Here is a 23566-nt window from a genome sequence, read left to right as displayed (position 1 = left end):
TTCAAAATCGGTCCAGCACTTTTAAAGTTATTTGGTACAAACAAAAAATAAAACTTCTGATCTTACTAATATAATAAATGTGAAGGTTTGTGAGAAAAGCCAGAACTTTTTTTTTGTTTATTTCTAGGCACCAAAATGACTGGACAGATTTCAATGATGTTTTCACAAATAGAAAGCTATAATTTGTAAGTAACATAGGCTAAAGTTTATTTAGCTTTTCGGGCGGGGCCGGGGCGAGTGGCTAGTGTAAAATAATTAGATAAACAATCATATAGATACCGATAGAAGTGTCATATGCAAATTATAACGACCTTGCTGTTATCAGCGTATCAGTAATCACTGATAATGTATCTAGGTGTTCTAAATACATCAATATTCGATATTTTCTTAAACATATTTTTTGCTGAAACGTGACTTTTGTGCTGTGTAACGTGATAATCAGTCTGATGTGTTGGACAGCAAATGCTGAGAACTTTGTTAATAATCAAGTTGCTGTACATTCTTTTTTAATTAATTAATTATTTGAAAAATGATAGGAGGCTCAATATATCTTTGTTAATCAAACTGTCTTTAAAAATATGTATGTCTACTTATTATTCACTAGCGGTCCGCCCCGGCTTCGCCCGTGGTACATATTTCGCAATAAAAAGTGGCCTATGTCCTTTCTCGGGTATCAAAATATCTCTATACCAAATTTCATGCAAATAGGTTCAGTAGTTAAGGCGTGATTGAGTAACAGACAGACAGACAGAGTTACTTTCGCATTTATAATATTAGTATGGATTTGCAGTAACAAAATAACAGTTTCGTCAAATTCGGTTCAGTAGTTTAAAAGATACGTACAGACGTTATATTATATTATGAAAACTAAATAATATCTAAATAATAATTTTTACATTACTATACAAATATGTAATCCTTACTACAATGTTCCACGTGCAAAGATATTTTCAAATAATGTAAAGTTTCCATTAGAATATATTTTGGGAATCCTTGAAAAGTCCTTATAATACACGTAAAGAAAAATATCAGAAAGATGTAAATTATTGTTTATTCACAAGGAAAGCGTCATCTCTTTACTAACCTACATTTCAATAAGTTAATTGATTCATACTTCATTATTCAACTCTATAATTTCATTAAAAAAGTTCTTATTGCTTTTTTATGTTAGCTAAATACTTTCTAATTATAATAATACCATATACCAAAAGTGCATCACACCATAACAACCTAAAACGAGTTGCTCTAGCCCTACCTTCGCTACAAAAAATAAACATTGTCGATTGGTCTATCACCATAAAAACGGGCCCTTTCATAACCTGTTTATATTATCTATCCTAGAAGTATATAGTCTATGGCTCCCCCACTTGGAGAAAAAAGTAACGGCCAATGGGCGCGCGCGGCGTCGCATTCTAATTTTGATTTATTTTTGACAGACACTTTTGGAGGGAACGCTTTGTTTTTTATTGTAGGGACAAGGGAGTTTTATTAAGTGTTGCCAGCCTTTTGTTCGTATCGATTGATGTTTGGGACGGTTTGTTGGGTTTTAATTGAAATTGGTTGTGCGTTTTAATTTGCTTGGTTATTTTGGTTATGTCGATAGAGCAGAAAATGTATTAGCAAGAAATGTATTCAAATGAGTTACACTGATTAAACAGTAAATTGCGTGTTGCTATATTAATGTATTTATAGATATAATTTGAAGTCCAAAAATTTTCCACTATGATAATAAATTTTCGAAAACTTTTCCAGTATTTTTTTGTTAATTGTGAAATTAACAAAAAAAATACTGATAAAGTTTTCAAATATTTACTATTTCTTTCTTTCAAAATTTAAAAAAGGGCACAAAGAAAATAAACAAAATTAATTAAATCTCAAATTTTATTTCCAAAAATTTTAATCATTATTTGCAAAAATGATTTACTAAATAGCAATAACTAATTAAAACAGCTTCAAATATTCACAATTTAATAAAAAATGAATGAACTATAACTTCAGTTTCCACGTTACAAAACACGAGCAAACATTAGAATTGTAATAGACTGTTACGTCACTCGGTCAGTCAACTTATGACGCGGCGACACAGTTTAGACCATAGACTATAATATTATAGTGTGTAGACCGAGGACTATCGAATCGTGACATACTAGCTGTGCCCCACGGTTTTGTGTATAAATAATATGAAATATAATGTTGTTTATTACCTAGATGAATCTATACTTAATATTATAAAGCTGAAGAGTTTGTTTGTTTGAACGCGCTTATCTCAGGAACTAGTGATCCAATTTGAAAAATTCTTTCGGTGTTAGATAGCCCATTTATCGAGGAAGGCTATAGGCTATATAACATCACGCTAAGACCAACAGGAGCAGAGCAATGCGGGTGTAACCGCGGAGCACAGCTAGTATAACATATAGAATGATAATGTACCTATTTTTAAACTTTATCTATACAGGGTGTAATCGACAGGCGATTATTCCGTAATTATTGCAAATATCAAAAAACTTTAAACTGATATCGAAAGTACTTAACCTAATGAGTAAAATGGCCGTTATAAATTTTTAAAAATAAAATGAGAAATATCGAAAAAAATTAACTTTAAACCCTACTTACTTTCGATATCAGTTTAAAGTTTTTTGATATTTGCAATAATTACGGAATAATCGCCTGTGCACACTTAACGATTACACCCTGTATATTAATCTATATTTTTTTAATATAGATAATTATAATCTATAGAGTTTTTATGTCTCTATATATTAACATTATCATATTTATATAGGGACAGTAACATCTTTTACGATAATGTATATAACTTGGAACATTAAGATAGATATTACTCGTGTTACATTTTTGAAAATCAACTTATTAATAAGAAAAAAAATATATATCCTAATTAATATAATTAGGATTACAACTTACCTTTACAATGACAGGTACTTTATTCTCAAATCTGTAACAAAATAAACATTTTAGATAGAAAAATATACATTTATAGGAATCTCTAAACTACTGTTTAAATCTCTAAAATCGTCTCTAGAAAACCGTTTGATCTTTCGTTCATTCGATTAATATTTTTTATACAGGAAACTGAATCTAGTATACAGGGTGTAATCGTTAAGTGTGCACAGGCGATTACTCCGTAACTTTTGCAGATATCAAAAAACTTTATACTGTTATCGAAAGCCCTTTACCTAATGAGTAAAATGACCACAATAACTTTTTAAAAATAAAACGGGAAATATCCAAAAATTTTACGCCAAACATACATTTAGTGTGAGATATGACTATCCTTGCATGATAGATGCAATTGGTATAGATATATTTTGATACCCGAGAAAGTCGCTGTCCACACGTAGTTACTAAACACCTGCACTAATCACCTGCACTCGCACTAATCAAAGTGTGAACCAGCCATTAGGGCTTGTAGAGTTAGTACGTGTAGAGTTAGACGCTTGGCTCTACATTGGAAGAACTTTTTTAGAGTGCTCGAGTCTGGGCAACATCACTACATAGTATAAAACAAAGTCGACTTCTCTGTCCCTATACAGAGTGTCCCACTGTTGGTATACTAAGCTCAAAGGAGGTTATAGTTAGGCATACGCTGAGTACGTAAAAATACTTATAAAATTCCAGACGCATTTTTTTTCAAATAGATGATTTCTTAAAACTCTATGTATATATATCACCCATAACAAGCAACCCGCCCAACTTTGCCACCCGCACGTGAGATATCGTTTAAGATTATGTTTTCATAGACAAAATTCTCACATTAGCGAAGCGGTATTTGCCGGCTGCGCGAAGCTAGAGAAGATCACATGGATTTTCAGGAAAAAACAGCAAAACTTACGTGATCAGTGTATGCAAAACTACATGTCACTTTGCGCTTAGTATACCAATAATGGGACACCCTGTATAACGTATATAATGTATAATATATATCTCTACTAGCGGTCCGCCCCGGCTTCGCCCGTGGTACATATTTACGTTTTCTCTACATAAAAACCATCCTCGTACTTCAAGGAATATAATAAAAAAAGAATTATCGAAATCGGTTCTGCCGTTCTCGAGTTATGCGCTTACCAACACATTTTGCGATTCATTTTTATATATAAGAAGAAGAGAAGATAGATATATGCTTAAATCTTTAAAACTACACAGCGGATTTTGCAGTTTTTTAATAGAGTGATTCAAAGCGGGCGAAGCCGCGGGCGGAAAGCTAGTTTTACAGAAAATGTTTTGGTGGTCTACAATTCACGCCAAAGCATACAGGGGCACCACCGGGCGGTCACCTTATCTGTATCAGATAGTATATCATTGAGGGCGCCGTTGCGTCTCACAATTTTGTGATAACAAGCAAGGATTGCTTTTACTGGATTATAGTCAGTTATATGAATAGGAAATGTATTAGTAATATTTGAAAGAATTTTATTAGTAACTAGCTGTGCCCCGCGGTTTTTCCCGCAGTGCTCCGCTCCTGTTGGTCTTAGCGATGAAATAGCCTTCCTCGATAAATGGGCTATCGAACACCGAAAGAATTTTTCAAATCGGACCAGTAGTTCAAGAGATTAGTGCGTTCAAACAAAGAAACAAATCGTTAGCTTTATAACTAGGGATGTAACGATACATGATTTTGCCGATACGATACCGATACCGATATTTGTAGTAATGTATCGGCGATACCGATACCGATACCGATATCGATGGCTTGGTAGAAAAATAAATAGTGAATTATGCATAAAAAGTTACCAACATTTAACAGAGACAACTGTTAATCGTATTCTTTTAAATAAAAATGCCAAATCAAAAAACAACAAAACCATTTATTTTAGTATTATTATTTTACGAAGTCAGTTAAACTTTAAGTAATACACATACAATCAGTACCTAATAAAAGTTTACTATTCTGCCGTCCTTTAACTAGAAAGCCGTTAAGCCCACGAAGTGAGTTTCGAGTAAATGGCAAAAAACACGGAAATCGTTATTTCTTAAAAATTATGACACTTACAATAATTATTGTGAGATACATCGATCGACATTTAATTATATATAAATATTAGTTTTTACCCAGAAACTGTTATAATTTATTTTTAAATTCACTTTTTCTCGTTTAGTTCAGCATAATAATCTGAAAATTTTAACTATTTACTGGACAAGACGGCCGTTTACATACCATAGCGACTTTTTAGCTAAGTAATTTAGTATTTTTATTTTCATTTTGTGATTTTTTTTTATTTAGTAATAAAATGCTTACCTAAAACGTCGTTAAGCTACTATAACTACTTTTAAGCTATGACTTTCGTTTTAATTTAAATTTCAAAAACTTTATAATCAGCGTTTAAGGGTTTTTGGATGCTTTTGTACTATGATTCTATATAGTTGTACTAAATTTTAATCTTACTAATGTTAAAAATTTGCTGCTGTCTGAGGCTTTGCTCTCGGGAATTACATCCTCTAGGTCAACCATCAACCAATGGAAAGGAAAAGGATCAAAAGCTTTTAGGTTTAAGTATTAAGGATTTAAACACTATCTAAATTAATGGTTTTAGCGTCTTATTGTGAGTAACAAGTATTTTAAACTGTTTTACTAAATGACTCTTTTAAGTTTTCGATAAAATTAACCTTTATTTCTCATCATGTTCACGTTTATTTCATTACAGTGGCTCATTAAGGGGTTAAGCTTGAGATAAATCTTCTCGCTTTTCTTTTTTGGAACCGTATATTCATTTAGAATTGCAATTTTAACGTTATTTTATAAAATATATTCTTCTGCGAAGTTAGTCTGCGAAGGGGTTAAGATTGAGATAAATCTTCTCGCTTTTCTTTTTTGGAACCGTATATTCATTTAGAATTGCAATTTTAACGTTATTTTATAAATATTCTTCTGCGAGTCACGGATATGTGAGTACATATAGAACCACAAACATATAAACATAAATCGTTTCCTGAAAAAAAAATTAAGACTTGTGCACAAGGTTTTTGAAAAAATAAAACCCTGGTTTCAATAGGGCTTCAAGCTCTTACATGTGGGATGCTCTTAATAAATAATGTAGAACCGCTTATCAAATGATTAGAAGACTCTTTCATCCACATTCAGAAAATATAATATACCAGAATATGTGGAAAATAGCAGGAGGTAGAAAACTTTTTATTTGCTACTATGTAAAAAATACAAATCTTAATAATATAATACATATAAAGATAAGAAAAAATAGCAATAGTTGCAAAATGGACTCCCCGTCAGCGGGTCAAAGGTAGTGTACTCCTAACAATTTTTGTATCACCATCTCTAGTACATTGCTTGACAGTCGATTACTAATTCCACCCAAGGGGTAAATTACATAATTAATAAATAGTTTTAAAAATTAAATAGTACAGACTGTCTTTCTTCTCTTTCTCGGTTACAGAGACAAATCAGAGTCTAAACAGAGAAGTACGATTGAAAGTTCGCACTGTCGTAACCATTATCTACCAAATTTTCGTAACTTTGACTTGTTATATTTTCCGTAATTTAGCTGCTAGATTGTTTAAAACTTAGTAAACCTGATCAGAAACAATACGTCTTGTAAAAGAAAATCAAAAACGATCGGTACTCTGCTTGGGAGCGACATTATTTCATCATCACTCTCATCCCCAAAACTGATGCATCACCAGAATCGGATAACTGCCTTTTAGCTTAAAAATGAGGGTTAGCTGCTTTGTAGCTAAGCAAAAAAGTGTTATGAGAATTTTTCCTAAATAAAATTACTTAACTAAAAAAGCGTTAAGGGCGAGTAACTGCAAATAAGGTAAGGATTTCCATTGGAATCGTTATATGAAAGCATATCATAAAGCAGTTATAGTCCTTTTGCGTCCCTATAGTCAAGTATAATCTGATAACGTACTTTTAGTCAAGTAAAAAGCTAAAAAATAATTATTAAATCTGGCGGTTAAGGTACTTTTAAGGAAATTTAGCGAAGTAGTGTTGGTTAAAGGATGGCAGTATTGGTAGAGTTTTTTCAGAAAACAAAGTGCGCACGCGCGGGCGGCCTCCCGCATCGTTCATTGGGCGCGGATTTTTGAATTATTTGATATCAAAAAAATTGGATGTTTGTAAAGTAGGTTTACGATCGAGATGTTTACGTGATAACATAATGCAGTGGCAGCGCTCGAGATGAAACGGGAGATCGGTCCGTCTCTCTCTCGTTATACCTGCGATCGCGCTCGTGAGGTTTTGGTGTGACACAAGTTTATGAACATGTCACCCGACTAAAACGATTTTAAAAACGTTATCACGTTAAAAATTAAAAAAATTCAAAATTATTTATTTATTTCCTTTACATAAACAAATTTGTGATTGGAACACTCCTAGTAAGCAAATAAAATGCTTGTGTCAGGAGGTTCCGCTCTTCCTTAACACTATTACAGAAACAGAAATAAAACAATATGAATAAATACAATTCAAAAACATAAAAGAAAAGAAATAATTTAATAAAAAAATATCGGTATCGGTTGATTTATTATCGGCGATACCGATATATCGGCTTGCCGATATATCGGCCGATATATCGGTATCTGTATCGGTATCGTTACATCCCTATTTATAACATTAGTATTAGTATAGATATTTGAAAGAATAAAACCAAAAGAGTAGAAGAAAGAGGCCCTGGCGGGATCATGGGTGGCCGAGAGACCTTTTTTATAGTGGAGAATGCATTTAGGCATACCCAGGGCACTCGGGGGAAGAGCCCTGGGTTATGTCGGACTCACCCTGCTGAGTGCAGGGTCCTACCGATTAAACTCCACTGTGTTCCGCCGTGCCGCTTTATTGACGGGGCCGCGGGTATTCGGTAGAACCGCGTCCGCAGACGTGGCCAAGAGACCTGCAACCTTTGCCCAGGCAAGGCAAAAGACGTGGGTTCGAATCCTGGCTCACGATTGATTTTTTTCTATTCTTTAAAAAAAATATCAAGATTTTTAAAATCTAGACTTATAATAAACCAGAAACCAAACGATTTCTTTATATTTAACATTTATAAAAAAGAGCAATTGCTACTCAAAGTGGAAGCTTTATACAAAACTAGCGGTCCGCCCCGGCTTCGCCCGTGGTACATATTTCGCAATAAAAGGTAGCCTATGTTCTTTCTCAGGGTCTAAAGATCATCTGTGCCAAATTTCATCAAAATCGGTCCAGTAGTTTATGCGTGAAAACCATACATACATACATACAAACAAACCTTTCCTCTTTATTTAATATTAGTATATTAGTATTAGTATTAGTATAGATATTACCGGATTGATTTTAAAGACTTTTTCACTGTTGAAATTACGTGATCCCTGAGCTGACCATGAAGGTAGAGCCAAGTGCCAACCGCTGGTAATTAATAAATGCTAGATACTAATAATATAAAATTTTCACATACATAGACTTAACTTGGATTGACACATATAAATAAATAAATAAATCATTTATTGCATAGGATAGTTTTTATCCCTAAAATCCCATAAGAACGGGAACTATGCGGGTTTTCCTTTGACCACGCGGACGAAGCTACGGGCGAAAAGGTTAGTTATAATAATATAATGATAATTCCAATATAAATTTCCTTTACAGGACTACATTTTGAACCAAATCCGGCATTCACAAAGTAATAATACAGACAGCGTTATCAACTAAAAAAAATCATAAGTAAATAGTACATGTTTTGCACTCCTGCGCAGACGATAAAAAAACGTCGACGAAATACACGTGTAGACACGTCATCTGAACGTGTGACGTATGGTGATTATTTTTTATGAACGCCAAGAACGAATCCTATTAATATTATAAAATATGCGAAAGTTTGTGAGGATGTGTATGTGTGTGTTTGTTACTCTTTCACACAAATACTACTGAACCGATTACAACGAAGTTAAGCACACATATAGAGGGTAATTTGGATTAACACATAGGATAGGTTTTATCCCTGAAATCCCACGGGAACAAAACTATGCGGGTTTTTCTTTGAAAACGCAGGTGAAGCGGCGGGCGGAAAGCTAGTAATAAATATTTAATGTGAATAGGCAGGTTCTATAGGATGGTATGAGGATTTGAAATAGTAAATGGAGAGATTTTTTGAGAACATTTTTTCCTTGTAAATCTAATCTATCCTTTTAAAAGTAGGTAGTGTAAAAAGCTGAGTTCCCTATACTACTGACTAGAGGTCCGCCCCGGCTTCGCCCGTGGTATTTATTTCGCAATAAAAGGTAGCCTATGTCCTTTCTCGGGTATCAAAATATCTCCATACCAAATTTCATGCAAATTGGTTCAGTAGTTTAGGCGTGATTGAGTAACAGACAGACAGACAGAGTTACTTTCGCATTTATAATATTGGTATGGATTAGCGCCCCGCGGTTTTACCTACTTTGGTAAGCTCCTATTGGTCTTCTTGATGATATAATATAAATTTCTTTGATAAATGTGCTATTTAACACTGACAGAATTTTTCAAATCGGACCCGTAGTTCCTTAAGCCGGGTATCCACTTAGGTTCGCCGTGGTTTGCGAACGCGCCCGCTCCGCAAACCAAACATAATGGATACGTCGTGATCGCGGAGCGGGACTGGAGCACGATCGGAGCACGGCGGAGCGCTCCGGAAGCGGTTTTTTGCGCGAACTCAAAGGGGAGCGCAGTTTGTTCGTGGACGCGAGCGTGGGTTTGTTAAGTTCGCGAACATGGAGTGGTCCGATGAAATGATGAATATATGCATTATTTCATTATTTCTTCTTCCCTTATACATATTAGCTTGCCAAAATCGAGGAGGTTGTTTGTATTCCATCACAATATAATGTACCAAAATATAAGCTGCACTTCCTACCAATTCTGCAGGCGGCATGTTTGCACCGACCGTCTGTCTGTGTCTACTGGAGACCGGAGCGCGGAATTTAGCGCTCCGACAGGAGCACTGATGTTGCAGCCTAAGTGTGTACACTGTACACGTTCACGTTCGCGGAGCACACAGTGCTCGCAATCCACGGCGAACCTAAGTGGATACCCGGCTTAGATTAACGCGTTCAACCAAACAAACTCTACACTCAACAGCTTTATTATATAAAGTATAGATATAAGTAAACATAATATGCCTGGCAGAGATCACTGCTTAGTGATAAGGCCTCCAATAGTACAATTGTTTCTGGCGCCATATTGTTTTTCTTTAATATAATATGTACAATGCAATGTAATAAACTCTCTTTTAAATGAAATATGAAATGAAATGAAATACGTTTATTATGGATACATAAAAAATAAAAATAAAATAAAAGACCTTTCTCTCTCTGTTTCTTACTGAGGAGGGAGAAATTAGTGTAATAAGAACTAAGACTATTGCCTTGGTTCTGGCTTGATGCCAGACTACGGAATATTGATTCTCAACTCAAACTCAAACATTTAATCAACTAGCGGTCCGCCCCGGCTTCGCCCGTGGTACATGTTTACGTTTTCTCTACATAAGAACCATCCTCGTACTTCAAGGAATATAATAAAAAAAGAATTATCGAAATCGGTTCAGCCGTTCTCGAGTTATGCGCTTACCAACACATTTTGCGATTCATTTTTATATATAAGACTAGCGGTCCGCCCCGGCTTCGCCCGTGGTACATGTTTACGTTTTCTCTACATAAAAACCATCCTCGTACTTCAAGGAATATAATAAAAAAAGAATTATCGAAATCGGTCCAGCCGTTCTCGAGTTATGCGCTTACCAACACATTTTGCGATTCATTTTTATATATAAGAAGATAAGGAGACTTCTTTTTTGGCGTTGAATCGTCATATTATATTAGGTATGTTAAATTTACTTTGTTCAATATAATGTGTCTGTGTTTCTTTGATTCAATTATCTTCCTAGTCAAATCAATTATTTCCAGACTGGTATAAAAATGGTTACATATAAAATAATTTTTGGTTTAAGTATATTATAAGAAAACTGGCATACATATTACAGCAGGTAAATAATTAATGATATTTTTAATCTTGTCTACTATCATATTTGATATTTTTAAGCTTTTTTACAATATTTAAATTAATATATTTTAAATCGAAAATGTTCCAAAAATGAATAGGTAACACAAAAAATAACATTATAATAAGATACACACGCCTATTTTCAGATTTGATAGCTATCGACTTTATAATTCTAGTATTCAAAAAAAAAGTGTGCGTGTACTAGTGTATACACACGAAAGAAGTGAAACTTCTTTATGACCTTATTTTTCAAAAAATAATTTACTATATGCAACTTTACAGAAACACGTCGAATCACGCGTGGTAGGGATAAGAAAAAGATGGCGCGTAACGGAAAAATGTCACGCGTAACGAAAAAATGTTACACTAAATTTTTTTCCAACCCCGATTAAGAAGTTTCACTTCAAAAAGATTTAGCAATAAAATAAATGTATCTTTTCTATAAGAACCAAAAGTGTGTATTATTTATAAATATCGGTGTGTAATCGTCTCGAATTCTCGAACTAGTTTACATGTGATGTGAATTTGAAATTGTGTAGGTGCGGTCGCCGACGCGTCTGGCGTGGCACTTTACACTATCCTACTAAAAATTATAAATGCGAAAGTTTTGAGGATGGATGTTTGTTACTCTTTCACGCAAATACTACTGAATCGATTACAATTAAATTTGGTATGTGGGTAGCTGAACACCCAGAACATAGGCTACTTAGGGTACTTTTAATCCCGGAAATTCCAAAGGAACGGGAACTATGCGGGATTTCCTTTTCTATGTGCGCGGAAAGCTTGTTTCGATTCGACTGGACACATTTGAAAAGCTTCATTATTCCTGCGTGACATAGGCTAAGTACTTATATTCTATTAAGTTAGTAGATATGCATATAAGTTTAATTTCTGCACACATCCTCTATTTTCTGTAGGTATACTGTTGTAAATGTGGTATTAATTATATGTTTAAAATATAGAGACTTTAATCTATCAATTTTCAAAATTTCATAACCTTATTAGTGCAGTCGTTTTTGCGTGAAAGGGCAACAAACAAACTTTCACATATTTAATACAACATTTTTTGCTAATTCATTTTTGTTCCTTGGAGCAGAGCATAATACATATGTTACACCAATTTATCAGTAAATAAAATTTCAACAAAATCGGTCGAGTAGTTTTTGCGTGAAAGGTTAAACAATGTTTAACATTGAATATATTCTTTAGCAAGCTGTTATTGTTCATTTTTATTAATGTTCTATAATTTACGATTTATTATCCACCTGAAAACCAAATTTCTGCAAAATCGGTTCAGTGATTTTTGTCAGAAAGAGTAACAAACACATCAAATAAGTACGGTACTTCTATATGTACATCATAATGGTGCATTTACATCAAACGAACATAGAACTAGAGCTAGAGTAAGAGCATTCGTTCGCGATCTTTTAGTGTAAACGAAAACTCGTATTCAGTGTTGTTCAGTATTAGAACATTGCATAGAATCTTTTCGAACGCACTAAGAACAACGAAAGGATTCTCTACGCCTGTTTACACTAAAAGAATTTGACATAGTGGGGTTAGAATGAGCATTCGCTCGTTTGATGTAAACGCACTGTAATATGGCTTAGTTTTTAAGCAGTTGTTTTTAAGAGGTTTAAATTAAGACCAATGAAATTTAAGCAAACTAATCATAGATACAAATTTTATAGAGGCCACATTTTGTGTGTCTGTTATGCTGTCAAGAATAAACCACATCACCGATTTTGATGAAATTTCAAATGAAAAAAGTTGAAGACCCTGGATCGTAGATACATCATTACTTTATCGTTTACTTTAACATTTCATTTTTGTAAAATAGTTTTGTCGAGCTTTCGTCCGCAGGTGAAACCGCGTGGCACACATCTACCATCTATAGATGTAACAGAATTTTTCAACGTCATTTTTACCACCTTGAAAACGTTCATTTACTTGAAATTTTGCACACGTTTCAAGGACCATAGATAATAGAATCTTGTATCTTATCCTATCTAGGTTTGTCTATGATCATAAAGATATCTCATTCTATATCATCATCAAGATATGAATGTTTCTAAAATAAATCCTATTATTTGCGTAGAGACAATTAAAATATTAATTATTTTATTAGAAAAAAAAATACTTAATTGCCTTCAATGGTCAGAACTGGACAAAAAAGGCGATTAATATCTTTCAAGTAAAATAAGATAAAAGATTCATCAAAATCGGAAAAGTCCTCAGGTAACAACAAATCAAATAATTACAGATGAATTGAAAACTTCCTCCTTTTTGAAGTTCGTTGGAGGACAGAATACATCAAAATCTATCAAATGAAAATACCTAGATGAGTGTTTCGCCTCCCACCTTCAGGCGAGCTCGAGCATAATAAGTTACATATCTGTGGCATTGTCTTTAGACAACTGATTACATTTTAGTACAGGTACTTATAATCTATAGAAATTATAAGCCTATAGCATTGAGATAATATTACTATACGTATGGAGGAGACACCACGAACAAAATCTGTGCGCCATTTTTTTGCTCTAACTACGTTTTAAAAATTATTATCTAGTTAGGTTCTTACCGATGAAAGTTATTCCTTTGCACATTTCCGTATTATTTGTGCAATATCGTAACACACACGAAGGCATATTTGATGCGTTTCACGTTAAAACCATTAAAAAAACCGCTCAACATACGTCATGTGGCGTATGTTGAGCGGAACATAAGTGATGTAGGCGGTGTCGTCTCCATATACGTATATCTCAATGGCCTATAGAAATTATTCTTACCTATATTTGATGGAATTTCAATTGTCTTGAAGATTCAGCTCCCATTTTCACTGGATCCTGCTTCTTCGCCACTATATTACCTATCATTCTAAATCCTATAGTTTCACTAGCATTTCCTATATCACTTACACAATCAATGTCCTTTGTATATACTTCTTCGTTTTTATTGTCTCCTAGTACTTCAAAATAAACTTTATCTCTATATTAACAAGTAAATTATTAAAAAAACAAAATACCCGACTGCACACTAAAAAAAGAGTGATTGAAATGAATCTAATGATACCGCATACATATTTTTTTAAAGGGAAATTTAGAAAAAATATTATTATGTCTTTATCCCGTGGGACTTTTAGGATAAAATGTATCCTATGACACTCCCGTAATCAAGACAAATCTAACGATACCTCATACATCAAAATCCATCAAGCCGTTTAGGCTACAGGTGGTCACAAAGGAAAAGACATACATACATACTTACATACACTCGAAAAACATTACCCTCCTTCTTTGGCAGTCGGGTAAAAAAAAGGAGTAGGTTATCAATTCGGCCGGTATGTTTTTTATGTATGTACACCGATTACTCCGAGATTTCTGAACCGATTTACGTGATTCTTTTTTTGTTTGACGAGGAATAGTGTCGAATAGGTCCCATAAAAATTTTATTCGGATAGGCCCAGTAGTTTTTATTTTATGAGCATTTTTGTCTGATCTCGATGACAATTGAAATGTAGAAAGGTAATTTGATTCACTAAAAAGTATTAAATAAAAATAACTACGTTAAAAACAACCGACTTAAAAAACGGAAAAGCAAAAAAAAAAAGACGGGTTGCACTCCGGGAGTGCCGGCAGAAGTGAAAACTTGATTATTAACGTTGAGCATGTTTGATATTTTGGAATGGTATTCGTCTTACGCTTTTTCGATCAGGTCACGTGTCCTGACGCGAGTTTAAGATTTTATACCCATTACAGAAAAAGTGCTCAACGCCGCTAAAGAAGTTTTCACTTCAATAAAAAAGATTTGATATTATTAATTACTGCATATTATTTAGATGTACTTTTTATTAAATAGGTTTGATGTCGGTGCACGGGCTTAGCTCCAAGACTGACCTTTGTCCAAAAACGTAGGGTCGATTCCAACAGGTCATCTGGTTAAGCTCATGAATTGCTAATATACTAGAATTCTTATCCGACCTGTCTTGCACAAATGTCCTAACCTTGAAAAGCATCTCCCCTTTAAATTATGTAACAAGTAACAGGTCTGTCCCAAGGCTATTCCCACGACAAGTGACATGGGGTGAATTTTGATTAATATCTAATTTAATAGTACGTGGCTAGACAAATTTCTATTGGTAACAGACCCTAAAGGATAGATGTTAAATCGCGTGCTATTTATGTGTTATCAAGGGTGTTTTGATGGGTTATCTATTTACCTATTATTTAGTTATAGGTCTTGACCCTATAGGATAGGTGTATTTAGATTATCTAGGGTGTTTTAATGGGTGTCCTATTTACCTATTATAGATGCAAATTTGATAGAATAGTAGTATGTGTTTATTTATATGTTACTATCTATACTTCATTTATAAAGCTGAAGAGTTTGTTCGTTTGAACGCACTAATCTCAGGAACTACTGGTCCGATTTGAAAAATTCTTTCGGTGTTAGATAGCCCATTTATCGAGAAAGGCTATAGGCTATATATCATCACACTAAGACCAACAGGAGCGGAGCAATGCGGGTGAAACTGAGCACAGCTAGTTTTATCATATAGTGACTCTATATGATGTTGTTTAATTTGGAACTAGATGGCGCTGTAGTAAATGTAACACTGGAAGAAGGAAAGAAAGAGAGTTTTATTTAAAAACTAGCGGTCCGCCCTGGCTTCGCCCTTGGTACATATGAAAAATAGATGTTGGCCGATTCTCAGACTTACCCGATATGCACAGAAAATTTCATGAGAATCGGTCCACCCGTTTCGGAGGAGTATGCAGACTAACATTGTGACACGAGAATTTTATATAATATAAGAGAAGAAAGATATTGAATAGGTTATAACTGAAGACTTTTTTTGGAAATAATGCCGACTTTTAATGATTTATTTGTATGATAGAGCAATCAAATAAATGATATGAATATGTGTCCAGACTATCTAGGCATCTCCTAGGACCTAAGTGTTTTAATGGACTAGGTATAGTGTCTTATGAGACATAGGTCATATAGGGTCAGGTACATTTGATAGAATCAATATTCTACCTGCTACATTTATTCAATAAGTTTTTCGTTGTTACCTGAATCACAGATAATATAATGCTACTTGAATATTATTTGTATTTAGTTTAAAATTTAATATATTGTTATTTTCCATTTCTATTATGAACACACAAGTTTGTGAGATTGGATAAATGTTTGATAATCTTTCTAACAAAAACGGCTTGTCTATTTTTGATATAAATTGACATGAGTTAGATTACAGTCTGGATTAACATGAACTATTTATCCATTATGTCTAACTAGCGGTCCGCCCCGGCTTCGCCCGTGGTACCTACATGCTTAAACTATCCTATCTCTCAAGTTGGATCGAACTTCACATGGTGTGCGAATTTTATTATAATCGGTTAAGTGTTTTAGGAGTCCATTGAGGACAAACATTGTGACACGAGATATACCTATATATTAAGATAGCTGGTATTATTTCAAGTGACGCCTCACATCTCCTCACATACATGCTTTTTATCCTTTTTTCTTGCAGTATTATTTGTAATAGTGCTTAATTTTATTTTTTCTGTAGTTTTAAATGTGAATAGTTATTCGTTTTTTCTTTCTTTATACATCATGATACAGTAGCTTCAAAGCAATGGTCTGCTAAATTTTTTATCATAACTCCTATAAAGTGAAGTCCCGTGTCCCCTTAGTGGGGTAAGGGGCAGATGCATTATTCATACATCTGTTTCACTGATCGATTTTCTTTAGGGACAAGTAGGTGATCAGCCTTCTGTGTCCTGCCAGACCGAGACATTTTTTTTTTCTTCGTCTCCAGCGGGAATCGAACCCAGGACCCCTCAGTTCTACGCTCACGCGTCAACTACTGTACCAAGGAGGCGGTCAAATAAAAACTCCTATAGGTTACGTGATTTATCATTAGGTCATATGCTTGTATATTAAGAACACCTTTTATACCAATGAATCATACTTATGAGGTCAAATAATGATTCGAATTTAATCATTTAATTGTAATTTTGTTAAGCTGCATAATTAACTTCAATTGTTATTGTTTATATTTAGAAATATAAGACTGACGTTTGTCATACAGTAATTAATTAAAATTCTTGAAGAGATACTTCTTTATCGGGGTTGGAAAAAAATTTAGTGTAACATTTTCGTTACGCGTGACATTTTTCCGTACGCGCCATCTTTTTCTTATCCCTACCACGCGTGATTCGACGTATTTCTGTAAAGTTGCATATAGTAAATTATTTTTTGAAAAATAAGGTCATAAAGAAGTTTGACTTCTTACGTGTGTACACTAGTATCTACACGCACACATTTTTTTTATCAGTCTATTTTGCTCCCACTGTAGAGATACATTCCTCCTATATAGATAGGCTTTAGATCATAATTCAGTATCAAAAACTGCTGAACTGATTTTGAAAAAACTTTCACCAAAGGAATTACACTACATGTAGTATTTGCTTTATTATATGTCGTTTTCATACCAGTTCAATCCAGGTGAAGCCGGGTCTACAATACAATATTATTATTTATTGAACATTTAATATGTATCATAAACAATATTAGCAGTTTCTGCTGTATACTTGAACAAACAGATGAAATAATTTCCTGTTTATTATGTTTTAAAAAGAGATAGAGCAGGTATGAAATTAAATTATTATAATCTGGTAGTCATTATATGTATTATTAATAATGTTTCTGAGATATTAAGACATAAATTATATTACTAATAGACACAGTATACAAAATTGCATCAACATCGATTCAGTAATTTGGAAGTGACAAACTTTGGTAAGTATCTTAATACTATTATAAAGGCGAAAGTTTGTATGTATGTTTGTTACTCTTTCACGTAAAAACTATTGAACCGATTACAATGAAATTTAGCACACATATAGAGGGTAACTTGGATTAACACATATGCGGGAACTATGCGAGTTTTCCTTTGAAAACGCGGGCGAAGCCGCGGGCGGAAATCTAGTAATAAATATGAACACATTGGCCTATCTGTATGAAAAAAATGTTTATTTTTATTATTATTATTTATGACTCATTTAAACTAAATAATTATGTAAGACTATGACATTATGACGTCTGTCACGCACTTGAATTGTAGCATAGAGTTACCGACGTCTTAGCAGTATTATTTCCAGTGTGGGAAGGGTATGGCGCTATACGACCTATATAGCGCTGTCCCTTTTCCATACAGGATATAATACTGCTTTAAGATGTCGTGGTACGGGGGCTGATGATGATGATCATTTTTATTATTAACTAGCAAATCGGGCGAACTCCGTTTCGCCACCAGAGACACCTTTTCTTTGCTATAAACCTCACGGAGCCCGAGACCTTTCCAACGAATGCAAAACCGTGGAAATCGGTTCGTGCGTTCTGGAGTTATAGCGTCAGGAAGGAAAACCCGACTTATTTTTATATAGTTGATTTATGATGATGGTGATGACGTTTTGTAAATAATAAAAACAAAAATAATCCTTTACATTGAACAATGAAGTTATTTTTAACACAAGAATATATAATTTCACAATGTTGTGTCTATTTTAAATTTATGGTTACGTTAAAAATATTGTATTTTACTGCGTGTAAATCAAAGGATGTTCTTTTACATATATATTATTACTAGCTTACCGCCCGCGGCTTCGCCCGCTTTGTCTAAAAAGTAAAAACTAATAAATTATATACTAAAACCTACCTGTTGAATCACTCTATCTATTAAAAAACCGCATCAAAATCCGTAGCGTAGTTTTAAAGATTTAAGCATACAAAGGGAAATAGGGTCAGAGAAAGCAACTTTGTTTTATACTATGTAATGATGATTATATTGTACTAGTGGTCCGCCCCGGCTTCGCCCGTGGTACATATTTCGCAATAAAAGGTAGCCTATGTCCTTTCTCGGGTATCAAAATATCTCCATAGCAAATTTCATGCAAATTGGTTCAGTAGTTTAGGCGTGATTGAGTAACAGACAGACAGACAGAGTTACTTTCGCATTTATAATATTAGTATGGATTATCTGTGCTTTTGCTTAACGCTAGCTAAAATCTAGGAATTTTAGATATTGGCATTCACACAATATTAAGCTGACAAAATGTTAAATGCCAAATATGTTGGCCTTTCACCTAAAAACTGCTGAACCGATATGGCTGAAATTTTTTATTATAATATTCTGCTATATATTTTTTATATATAAAATTCTCGTGTCACAATGTTAGTCTGCATACTCCTCCGAAACGGGTGGACCGATTCTCATGAAATTTTCTGTGCATATCGGGTAAGTCTGAGAATCGGCCAACATCTATTTTTCATATGTACCACGGGCGAAGCCGGGGCGGACCGCTAGTAATTATATAAAATAATGTGGACATTATAGTTAAGTAACTAGTAAGTATATAAATAATGGTATTAAAAATATATTCAGCTATAAGAGATTATTTTCACTTAATGTAGGTAGAACAAATATTAATTTCTATTTTATTGTTTGTGTATTGCAATAAAAAACGAAAAACTAATACTTCAAATATTAACTTGGAATTAGGTTGTATAATAATACCAAATTTTCGTTAGTCAGTCTATGCTAACCTCGAAACAGCTTAACAAAAAATATACAGTAATGTTTTTACAATGACGTAAGCTGTTGCCAAGGAAACATAATACATATAGGTACTAGACGATCGCCCCGACTCTGCCTGTGATTAAAAAAAATAAGTCTATGTCAATCAGAAATAATGTAGCTTTCTACTGGTGAAAGCATTATCAAAATTGATATATCAGTTTTGAGTCACACAACAACAAACAAACAAAAAAAATAAAAATAGTTTTTCTTTACTAAATGTATATATAATAGAGTTTGAGAGTTTGTTTGTAAGTTTATTTCTAAATTCTGGATTTACTAAATAGTTTTTCATTTTCAGATGAAAGCTAGGTTTTTATTTCTTGTTCACCTATTCTATAGATATTAATAATTTAACTTATCACTACATAGTATAAAACAAAGTCGCTTTCTCTGACTCTATGTCCCTTTGTATGCTAAAATCTTTGAAACTACGCAATGGATTTTGTTGCGGTTTGTTTTAATAGATAGAGTGGTTCTCGAGGAAGGTTTTAGTATATCTTAATATATATATAAATCTCGTGTCACAATGTTTGTCCTCAATGGACTCCTAAACCACTATAATAAAATTCGCACACCATGTGCAGTTCGATCCAACTTGAGAGATAGGATAGTTTAAACATGTAGGTACCACGGGCGAAGCCGGGGCGGACCACTAGTATACTATATATTTTATTAGGTTTTAGGCAAAGCGGGCGAAGCTGCGTGCGGAAAGCTAGTTATATATACATGAACACTAGGCAAGGTTAGTAACCTAGATCATAACCTAAAAACTGAAATGCCGTGTCAAATGTCATCACGATTTTCAATAGCAATGTATGATAGGTTCGTTACTACAAGAACTATTGTATAACACAAAAGTAATGAACAGTGAATTAATTTTTCACCTTGCGCCGATGTGAATGTAGCGAAATGGCCAAGCCACATATTTTGACTAAGGTGTAGGGTTTGTGAAGTTAGGCCTTGTAGAGTTAGGGCGTGTAGTGTTAGAAGCTTGGCTCTAAATGGGATGTGATAACTTTTTGATAGTGCGAGTCATATGGGCTCGTCTTGGCAACATTTTACATGAAAATGTTTTTGGTGGGATAGCTTATTCAGAATCAAGTCTAGGTTTTGGCCTAAAGACTAAAGTGAATGTCATTTTATGTTCAAAATGTTTGAAATTGATTATTTTCATGATATTAATGTTTATTGCTCTATCGTTTTAGTACCTATATTTTTCTTTTTCCTATACTTTATTAGTGATATGGGCTCAAGGAGGAGCTAGGAATAATTCTAATGTTGCTAGTTTTTGCCAAAAGGCTGCCACACTTTTCTGTTGCTATTTCTAGTATTTATTTTTTTAAACGTTTTTTATGTTTATTTTCCCTGTTTATTTGTTTTTTTAGGCCTATGGCAAAATAAATGATTTCTCTCTTTTTTCTAGTTATAAATAACTACATATAAAACAATGCCTATCTATTATTTATAGCTGTATCGTGTAGGTATATTTACAAAAATATATTGATAATTATTAATGTTCTCTAGATATTTTAATATATTAATTGTACAGGGCTGAGGGCTCTCGTTTTTATAATAGGATTAGGCCCTCTATAGAGGGTCTGAAGTCTAAACAATTAGGCCTCCTTCTGTACTTAAATTATTGAAGTTAATAATACAAAATATTAAAAAATAAAACTAGGTAGGTATTTATAATGTTTTCTGTGATATAGATCGTTTATAGTTTCAAATTAAAAATCATAGTTAAAGAAAATAGGTACCTATGTATTTTGATATTTATGTTTAGGGCAATTTACTAAAATCTGTCTGTGTATTTTGAAGATAATGTTACATATTTTACTTACTAATTCAAATAAAAATGCATGATTTTATTTTTAAATCGATACAGGCTTGTCATTTCTTAATAAAAAGATACCTACTACATATTATACTACGCTATACAAAATTTTATATTTGTTAAGTAACTTAAATCTTGTTTAATTTTTCGACATCATAATTTTTTTTAAACAAATCTCGTTAGTTTAGGTACTTTAATAATATTTTAAAGATTTAGAAATAGAGTTACTTCGAGGAACAATATTAAAACCCTTTTTTTTAAATTACATTAAATTATAATATATTTCGTGTTTTACTAGGATGAACACATTTTTAAAGCGTGTTGTATTATGCCTGTGAATTCTATTTTACCAAATAAATTAATCGGGATAATTTAAAAAAAGGATTAATTATTCACAAAATACGGTATTATCACATAGGCATTATATTTTATATGTATTTTAAGGCAAATCATTAAATTTCGTTTGTAGAGTCATTTTTGTTAGTCTCTACATTATGATACGGTCTACTACCTACTTAGATGTAAAATTAAAAAGTCATATAAAATGCTTAAAATAATAGTAAAATTGGATAAAATGACTTATTTTAAATCCATTAATAATTAAATTCTCCAAAATGAAAAGTATTTTTAGAATTAAACATACATTTTTCGATTTTAATAGCAGATTACGATATATGAACCGTTATTATACTTTTTGGTAGAGTCATGTAGAGTTAAATATAAAAAATGATAAATAAATACAAAAAATCGTTTTAATTATGATTAAATAATAAATACACTTACCACTACAAGAGATATATCCAAAGAAAATCCATTAGGGAAATTTTTATAGAACATTCTCCACCAAAGTTCTTGACGCCGCACAATCACATCACAAAATCGTTAAAAAAATATATAAAACAGTTGTTTTTTCGCAAAAATCCACATCGACCACTGAAACGGGGGTCCACACTTTGTAAAAAAACAGTCATTTCAATAGGCCTATAAGAATCTTATTAGAAATAAGAACGCAAAATGTTCGCAAAAATTTTGCATTACCGCGCGTTTGCCGTGGATTTAGGCCTACAGATCCGCGAAGGGACAGGCGCGCGCGCTGCCCCGACAAACACAAGGTATTTCACTATTATACCGATAGAAATTCGCGACCGATACTAAAGGACATACCTTTGATAAGGATCCGAGCACTCCAATAAAGCGGAATAATACAATTTTTCACTCGTAAACTTATAACGAACCACGTGCAAACTTCGGCGGTCTAACCATATCTAACGTCCGATATCTTTGGTAAAAAAACAACGGGTTACACCTACTATAGGACGTCAGGACTACACGGGAACGTCGGGGAATTCAAAATGGGATGATTTAATGCTATCCGGGAACATTGGAAGGTTATTAGGATATGATATCGGGTCGCTCGGTTTTCGTTTGTCAATAGGGTTTTTCATTAGAATGGTGGGGGTTGAGAGAGGGTGGTGAAGGGTTAGGGTGTTAGTATGGTGTTTTTATATGTATGGGAGTTAAATCGGTGGTGCACGAACGAACAACGTTAGCGAAATGGCAGCTCAAGAATAACGGGCATAACCTTGTTACAACGTCCTCGTGGACTGTGTTATGCCTAAATGTATCATCCATCTAGTAGGTATAAAATAGGTACCTAAAATTATAAGAACGTTAGAAGTTTTTTTTTTTTATTTCGATAAGAATGACCGTTGAGATAATGCTGAATAGATTATTATTATTTTGATGTAATTGTGTTGTGATTTTTTTATTAAATTTTTAATTAAAATGAAAAATTAAAATGTGTGTTTGTAGCTCATTAGAGGCTTATTTTAGTGTAAATTTCTTATTTGGTGATTTTTTCTTATTTAACCTATTATTAACATATTTATTGGTAAATTAAAATAATATCTACGTAGGTAGTTATGTGGGTACCTATCATACTTTTTTTTCATTTCTGTGTGTCTATAAATTTAATTAACTAATTAATTCACATAATATTGAAGTAGAGTTATAGAGCCGAAGTAATATATCTAATTTGTAGTAGTAATTTAGTAGAAAGAATATGTAGTATAAGTCAAAATTTTAGGTGAGTTTTTTGACTACA

At 33.2% G+C, this 23566-nt stretch overlaps 1 long non-coding RNA gene across 1 annotated transcript in view; it reads right to left on the bottom strand.

Annotated features, from left to right (window-relative positions):
• The window catches only part of LOC149895809 (uncharacterized), a 56755-nt gene extending 33663 nt beyond the window's left edge, over positions 1–23092 (bottom strand). The window contains exons 1-2 of the long non-coding RNA XR_016458429.1: positions 22246–23092; positions 2923–2953 (exon numbers count right to left, since the gene is read on the bottom strand). This is a non-coding gene — a long non-coding RNA (uncharacterized LOC149895809). The remainder of the gene's footprint in view (positions 1–2922; positions 2954–22245) is intronic.
• Between the last annotated feature and the right edge of the window lie 474 nt (positions 23093–23566).

The sequence above is a fragment of the Colias eurytheme genome, chromosome 30, assembly GCF_061535395.1.
Source record: "Colias eurytheme isolate Ceu_HAF_F1 chromosome 30, ilColEury1 Martin Lab GWU primary, whole genome shotgun sequence".
Taxonomy (NCBI): domain Eukaryota; kingdom Metazoa; phylum Arthropoda; class Insecta; order Lepidoptera; family Pieridae; genus Colias; species Colias eurytheme.
Note: the sequence above shows the minus strand (reverse complement) of the source record. Positions and strands in the feature narration are given on the sequence as shown.